This window comes from Tiliqua scincoides, chromosome 16, assembly GCF_035046505.1.
Source record: "Tiliqua scincoides isolate rTilSci1 chromosome 16, rTilSci1.hap2, whole genome shotgun sequence".
NCBI classification, from domain to species: domain Eukaryota; kingdom Metazoa; phylum Chordata; class Lepidosauria; order Squamata; family Scincidae; genus Tiliqua; species Tiliqua scincoides.
Window position 1 is genome coordinate 3,889,367 of NC_089836.1, and position 8,380 is coordinate 3,897,746.

General features: G+C 51.3%; 1 protein-coding gene across 6 annotated transcripts in view; it reads right to left on the reverse strand.

Annotated features, from left to right (window-relative positions):
• SPTAN1 (spectrin alpha, non-erythrocytic 1) overlaps positions 1–2,272 on the reverse strand; it is a 70,298-nt gene extending 68,026 nt beyond the window's left edge. For 5 of the 6 annotated variants that reach the window (XM_066610527.1, XM_066610529.1, XM_066610526.1 and 2 more), the window contains exon 1: positions 2,168–2,272. The gene's annotated coding sequence lies outside the window, so the exon portion shown is untranslated. The remainder of the gene's footprint in view (positions 1–2,167) is intronic. The other variant, XM_066610525.1, reaches the window with a different exon arrangement.
• Positions 2,273–8,380: the final 6,108 nt, after the last annotated feature.

Below are 8,380 nucleotides of genomic sequence, written 5' to 3' on the forward strand. Positions count from 1 at the left end.
CATACTGCAATTGCTGTCAAAAGCTCTAAATGAAATTCCTTCTGCCAAAACGCAGGGCGGATCCTTTTCTGCCCTCCCCCTGCACAATGTGGGTTCCACCATCCCCCCCCCATGGAACCACCAGTCCATCAAAGCAATAAACACTACAACAGACTTTTCTCCTCCACCCTCCACCGCTTTGATGCAGTCAAGCCTAGAAACTCATTTCGGAATGGAGGTGCTTCTGTTTTGGACTCATTCCACGGCACTTGCTCTTTTAAGCACAGCAATAGCTCACCTAACCTGCAAATATTTGTAAGTGTACTGATGACATCATGTAGCTATGGAGCAGCCACAGGGGAGGTTCATCAGCCTCACACTTGGATTAACCTAGAATTGCTAAATACCCTTTGCTTCACACAAGCAGTGGTTAATGTGGATTAAGATCTCCACACTCCAGTTCAGGCAGCATAAGAACCACAACTCTTTGGGATTCTTTTCCTTTGCAAAACCGCTCCGAAAGCTTAATAGGATAGCTACTAACAACCTCCCCTTGGTACTGCATTTGGGCAACACCGTAAGAAATAAATGCATGCTTGTAACACCTATGCGCATTCCTGATTGTAAAATTCATAAGCAGACACCAACATAGTGTAGGAAGGAGAGCCCTGAACAAGCTTAAAACAAACCCTGCGCAGCATTGAGATTAATGAGAGAGAAGGATGGCAGAATGAAGCAATCAGGTGGGTATTCAAACTGGACAGAAAAAATATTTAAAATTCTTAATGCACTATCAAGCCTTTTTTTTTTTTTAAAGGCAGCCAAAGACCCAAGAACGTTTGAGTGCTTGGAATCAAGCCATCTGAGACTCTCAAAGGTTCTTAGGAAGTACAAATACACACACAATATGATCACAATTCCTCTATCCACCTCTCCTTTTAGTGCATGTTCCTTACAGATAAGAGAATTTTTTAAAATGCAATTGGTTATTTGTTGATAAACGTTTCAGAAGAGCGTTTTTCAACAGAACATCTTTAGCAGCTGAAAGGTTCCAGGACTGGGCTGGGGCTGGAAGGAGCTCCAGGGCTGGGCTTCACCTGGGGCTCCCCCACTTGCCTCACCAGCCTGTGCAGGTCTACTCAGAATCGTACACTACTTGATAGTCCTATGGCTATCCTGCAATCAATGGAGCTTATTCACAACTAGGCACAGAACCTGCTACCCAGTTCTATGCATTTACCCAGAAATAAGCCCACTGAGTTCTATGAGGTTTATTCCCCCCCCCAAAAAAAAAATATTGCGTATGCAGACATTTAAGTTAAGTAGTTGTGATGCAATTTAGAAAGAAGGGTCATTGATTCAGATGAGGTGCCCACCAGGTACAAAACTGTATATATCCAGTACAGCAAGCTACATGACCCAGTTCTTTGGGCATTTAAGTCAGAAGCAAGCCCAACAAGGCTGACTCCCAGATGAATGTGCAACCGGGAGCCCAGTTCAGCCCTGTATGTGCCGACTCAATGACCACCACCACCCTTTCGGTTTCTAAGGGGCTACCCCCAAAGTAAAAACATATATTCAAGCCTGCAACCCCACCCTTAAGAACAAAGGAGAGCTCCACCGGATCAGGCCAAAGGTCCATCCAGCCTAGCTTCCTGCAGCTCACAGCTGCCCACCAGATGCCTCCGGGAGCAACAAGAGACCTGCGTCCTGCTGCCACTCCCTTGCCATCTGACACTGACAGGTCGCCTACTGCTGAAACCAGGCTGCAGGTACCCAGCACAGCTGGTCACTTGCAATGGACTCTTCTTCTAGAAAGTTCCCTAATCCCCTTGGAAAGGCATCTCAGGCCACATCCAGTGGCAGGGAGTTCCACAGGTCACTCACACACTAGATCAAGAGGTAGTCCTTTTGCCTGTTCCCAGTTTCAGAGGAGGTGGGAGCCCCACTGAGCTCAAGGGGGGGGGCTTACTCCCAGGGCGAACCACCGCACCGCCTGCCCAGGCCAGGCCCCCACCTGCACCAGCCCCCCCAGAGGGACAGCCACACTTCATGCACAGCAGTGGCTCAGAGGCTGCAGTACCTGCCAGCGCCTCTAGAGGGCGGGCGCGCGCGCGCTTCAGCCCCCCGGTTCTCCACAAGGCCAACCTGTGGGGCCGCCCCGCCGCCCCCTCCTCCTCCTCCTCACCCGATCTGCCAGGGGAAGGGCCGCCGCCTCGGTCTCCCGCTCCGCCGCCCTCACAGCCGCCCCTCTGCGCTCCCCCGTCAGGTACCGACCGCTGATGAGCACGACGACGCCCCTTACTTATAGGCTGGCCCGCAGTGACGTCACCGCCGCAGGAGCTCGGACGGCGACGGAAAGAGCCGAAGTGGGCGGAACGCGTCTAGCCAATCGCCGCCAAGGGGGCGTGGCTTCGTCCCTCTCCGCCTGCAGAGAGGAGCCGAGTGCGGCCGAGTGCTTCCGGAAAGAGCCGAAGGGGGGCAGGAGCCGAGGGTCTCCGGAAAGAGCCGAAGGGAGCCGATGCGGGGCTCAGCGGCCTTTCCCACCTCTTAGGGCTGCAAACTACAACTTTGGAACTACAACAGAAGGCATCTATCTCCGGACCAGATCAGACGGAAAGCTCTTCAACCTCTCCAGACTGAGAGCAAAGTCCAAAGTCCAGCTGAAATGTCTGCGTGACTTCCTCTTTGCTGACGATGCAGCTGTCACTGCCCACTCTGCCAAAGATCTCCAGCAGCTCATGGATCGTTTTAGCAAGGCCTGCCAAGATTTTGGACTGACAATCAGCCTGAAGAAAACACAGGTCATGGTTCAGGATGTGGACTCACCTCCCTGCATTACAATCTCTGCGCATGAACTGGAGGTTGTCCATGACTTTGTGTACCTTGCTTGGCTCAACGATCTCCGACACTCATTCTCTCGATATCGAGCTAAACAAACGCATCGGTAAAGCAGCTACCACGTTTTCCAGACTCACAGAGAGAGTCTGGTCCAACAAGAAGCTGACGGAACAGACCAAGATCCAGGTCTACAGAGCTTGCGTCCTGAGTACACTTCTGTACGGCAGCGAGTCATGGACTCTTCGCTCACAACAGGAGAGGAAACTGAATGCTTTCCACATGCGCTGCCTCCAACGTATTCTCGGCATCACCTGGCAGGACAAAGTTCCTAACAACACAGTCCTGGAACGTGCTAGAATCCCTAGCATGTATGCACTACTGAAACAGAGACGCCTGCGTTGGCTCGGTCATGTCGTGAGAATGGATGATGGCCGGATCCCAAAGGATCTCCTCTATGGAGAACTCGTGCAAGGAAAGCGCCCTACAGGTAGACCACAGCTGCGATACAAGGACATCTGCAAGAGGGATCTGAAGGCCTTAGGAGTGGACCTCAACAAGTGGGAAACCCTGGCCTCTGAGCGGCCCGCTTGGAGGCAGGCTGTGCAGCATGGCCTTTCCCAGTTTGAAGAGACACTTGGCCAACAGTCTGAGGCAAAGAGGCAAAGAAGGAAGGCCCATAGCCGGGGAGACAGACCAGGGACTTGCTCCCAGTGTGGAAGGGATTGTCACTCCCGAATTGGCCTTTTCAGCCACACTAGACGCTGTTCCAGAACCACCTTTCAGAGCACGATACCAGAGTCTTTCGAGACTGAAGGTTGCCAACTATCAGGGCTGCAAAAGGGGCGGACGCACGCCTCCCGCCTCTTTCTACTTCCGGTCGTTCCCGGAAGCGGCACGGCACTGTTCGTGGCAACGGCTGCAGGCGCCTCTCCCTCTCCGTGGCCGGGCCTGGTCTGGCTGGAGGCGGTGCGGGGGAGCTGCAAAGGGGGGCTGGAGCCCCCCGGGGGAGGTGAGTGACTGACAGCGCCTGCGCCCGCCCCGAGTGTCCCCAGACCCCCCCACACTCTGTGTGTCTGCATGCACATGTATCTGTGTGCATGTACATACATGTACATACATGTACATACATACATGCATGCTGGGGGGGTCACCTGGTGGACTGTATCCATAGCTGCGTGTATGTACAGGCATGTGTATGCGTGTACATGCATGTACATACACACTTGTGCACACCTATGCGTACATACGTGCATACTTGGGGGTCACTATAGCTGCATGTATGCACATGCATGTACATACATGTACACACATGTGCATACGTACACGTACATGCATGCATACTTGGGGGTCACTACAGCTGCATTTATTTACGTGCATGTGTATGTGTGTACATGCATGTACGTATACACACACATGCATACATACATGTACTTGCGTGTTGTGGGAACAGCCCCTCCAGCAGGAGACGTGACTGAGTGGGTTGGGGCAGATCACACGCCACGGGGCAGAGGGCTGGGGGCACCGTGGCCTCCAGACGTGATGAGGTCTTTCCTCTGCTGCCAGCCCCGTCACAAAGCCTGGATGGGCTGCTGTAGGCAGTCAGCAAGGTCTGGCATTGGATGTTGCACTGGGGAGGTACACCTATGGTTTTTCCCTTCCCTGATGTGCCACTGCTCTGTCCCTTGTCAGTGCGTTCGGATGGGGAGAGGGCTGAATGCAGATGTTGGAACGCTCTTAGTTGATCTGATGCATTTAGAAGCAGGTGCAGGGCTGGCCCAAGACCTCCTGGAGCCTGAAGTGGCAGGCCAGATGCTGCCCCCCTTACCTAGTGATGTGCCAGCCTCTGGACTTCCCTCTTCTTGAGTTGGAAAAGATTGGGATGGAGCAGACGAAGTGTGGAGGAGAGAAGAGCAATAGGCTAGATCGTCAGAGGTGCTCTAGCCCACTACTCTCCTCCACTCCATTCCCCTCTGCCCTCTCCAACCCAGGGAGTGGGAGCAGCAGCAGCAGTGAGAAGATGAAGGCGGGTGCCTCCTGCCTCCACATGCTGCTTGAGGTGGCTGGCGGGGCTGGCCTGGCCTTGAGTGGCCGTTCTGCTTCCCCCTGACTTTCCTTCCCTCCGGTGTCTTGCAGAGAGGGCTCCCCACCCAGGCAGACGTGGCCTCCGTGGAACAGGTGCTGGCAGAAATGCAGGAGCTCGTCTCCAACATGCAGCAAGAAATTGCTCTCGCTGTGGAAGAGAAGCGGAGGCGGCGGCAGCCGCTGCGCAGGAGTGGGAGAAGGAGCTGGCAAGAGCGCAAGTTCCAGACCCCGTGAAGCAGGCGGGAAGAAAGCAGGACAGTTGGTTCTCTTGCAGCTTCCCTATTTCTTTTCACTCAGCTCAGGAGAGAATGACTGTGTCTGACCTCCTTGGGAATATGCAAAAAAGCCCCAGCAGGCAGCCAATAGGAAAGGCTCTGCTGGGGGGGGGCAGTCAGTCTCCCCCTGCTGAATGAAAGAGGAGCACCCACTGGAGAAAGTGCCTCTGAGCCAGCTAGCAGGGCCCTTTAAACTTCCCCCAGAGCTCCCTGGCACCCAGACACAAAGCAATCACAAACACACACTTTATTCTGATCCAGGCACTGGGATCAAGGGCAAAAGAGGCTTCTACACACACTCCAGGCAGGCAGCTGGCTAAAAATTCCCCCATTAGAGGAAGCTGCCAGACCTGCAGAACCCCCCCAGGCAGAAACCCTTTTGGGAGCTTCCCAAAAACAACTCCAAACAAAAGATCAGACCCTAATACACTTTTTCTCACTGGCAGAATCAGTTTAGCTTCTCTCAGTTACTCACAGCACCAAAGGAAGGCTGCCTCTCCCTTAGGTCTCTTCCACAACAGTTCTCTAAGTGTTGCAAGCTTCTTCCCTAATGAACCCAACCACTTTCACCTGCATCTTTTACACCAGAGGAGCCCCATCTGCTCTGATACCAATGCAAGAGAACATAAAAACCCACATGAAATACCATGACAGGCCTGATGGGGGAAACCTTCTCAGAACTTGGACTTGAGCCTTGTACAGCCTCATGGTGGGGGGGCAAACAGCCCACCTGGGAGTTGGCACCCACAACCCAGAGGGGCAGCTACCAGAGCTCTACACCTCTGGCCCTGAATACAGCACCCACCAGCTGGAGATTCACCCTTGGAGGACTTGGGCAAAACGACTTAACCCCCTGAGAGTGTTCATTGTGCAGGGCATTCTTGTGTCTTAAGGACCCTCCCGTCACACGGGCCTACTGTTGGGCTGTACCAATTCAGAGCGCCACTGTAGGCTCATATGACAGAAGGGTCCTCAAGACACAAGAATGCCCTGCGCCTAGAAAACAAGCAGCTGGGGGAGAAGGGTAGGCCCCTACACTTTGCGGGCAGGGCATTTTTGTGTCTGGAGAAGCGTTGCATTGTGTAAGCCCCCCAACTGCATTCTGAAGTTGTACAGTCCAGGCACAGGTTGATTACCTCAATGAGAGCTAGAAACGCACGTAGTTCTATTCATAGCGGAGAGACAAGCAATCAGGAATGATGGTGTTTGTTTCAGACAGAAACAATAAGAAATGAGGTTGACACTTACAGCTCTACCCTTGGCTTGATTTGTATCCCTCTTCAGTCCTGGTGTGTGTGTGGGGGGGGGATGTCCGTCAAAAAGGATCAGAATCAGCAGCAATACAAGTCCATGGGCCAAACTCCCTGTAAAAGAAGTCCCAACAGGATGGTGTTAATGTTGCAGTATGAAACCTAAGCAAAGAAAGACATGGTTAAGACTCATAGATCCTGGGTAGTTACCTATTAGGGTTGGGGGGGGGGGAACCATGAACTATGATACTCTATGAACCTGGCTCTGACCTCAAAGGGCAACTCACAAGTTCTTTCCCTGGCTGCAGGCTTCCTGATGAAAAACGTGCATGCAGTTTGGACTGACTAAAGCGGTGGATCTCAAACTTTTCACACCAGGACCCGCTTTTCCAAAGGAGAATCTGTCAGGACCCACCAGCAGTGATGGCAGGACCAGAAGTCACATCATCCAGCAGGAACAGGGACTTAAAAAGTCCGCCCTCCTGTGGACACGACTGGAAGTGCAGAAGAGCTTGCAAATAAACAGGCATTAAAGAGGGATTTTAAAAAATGGTTTTCCTTTATTTTTTTTATCCCATCCAATCTATATCTAAAGGACTGGCAAATGAACAGGGACTTAAAAAGTGTGCCTTGCTGTGGACACGACTGGAAGTGCAGAAGGGCTTAGCAAATAAACAGGCATTAAAAAGGGATTTTTAAAAAGGGTTTTTCTTTTTTTTCCCATCCAATGATCGGATTCCGATCTATATCTAAAAGGACTGGCAAATGAACAGGGATTTAAAAAGTCTGCCCTCCTGTGGACACGACTGGAAACGCAGAAGGGCTGGCAAATAAACAGGCATTAAAAAATCGATTTTTAAAAAGGGTTTTCCTTTTTTTTCTTCCCTTCATCCAATCGATATCTGTAAGGACTGGCAAATGAACAGGGGTTGAAAAAAGGGATTTATAAAATACTCTTTTTTTTTTTGTTCATCCAATATTTTTAAAAGAGTATTTTTACATCCCTTTTCAATCCCTGTTTATTTGCTAACCTTCTGGCAGTTCCAGTCACAGCCACACTTATAGGATTGTAGGCAATAATGGGACTACCCAGCAAGAAGATAGAGGTTTCTGGATACTTGCTGAACTCCAGAGGGTCAGGTTCTTACAGAAAAGGCTGTAATCCCCAGAATGTGTTGCTTCTTGGGAAGTTTAAGGGTGAAATGGAGTCAAGGTCTCTATGCATTGGAACACATTCTGATAACTCCACATGGGGGGGGGAAGGACTCTCAATGTTAAACACAAGGTGCAAGAAACCATCTGAACTGCAGTGTAAGGCTGAAGTTGTGAACATTGGAGGTGTATAAGGGAGCACACACACAAACCTGGCAAGACTGGAAACTAAGTCAGCAGGAAGACTTGGTTGCTCGGTGCTGTGAATTCCCACCCAGCTCCTACAGCCTAGCATTTAATAACACCAGAAGAACCCTGCTGGATTAGGGCAAAGGCCCATCTAGTCCAGCTTGGTGTATCCCACCAAGGCCCACCAGATGCCTCAAGGAGCACACAAGACCTTCTACCTCCTCTTCCCCCCCTTATGGACTGCTTCCCTGCCTTTGCCCCACCCCACAAAGACTTACTGTGGGAGTAAAGCTCCCTCAGAGTTTGAGAACCACTGGTATAAATTGTTCCCTATATGGAAGAGAAAGTTAACGGAAGTGCCATTAGCTGCCAGTACTTTATGCCTCAGTACTCACATTCCAGATGACAGACTTGCTAACTTCACTCATTTTGAAAGACATTCATACAATTCACTTGCCTTTTTTCTTCTCAAAAGGAGACCTGAATCCTTCTGCCACCCCCTTGCATCTGGCTTTTGATCAGGGTGTGTTCACTCTGAAGACCCACAGAGATGAAGACAGTCCCAGGAAGATGCATGTCCGGTAACATTTTATTGCTGGTTCCCCCTTTTAC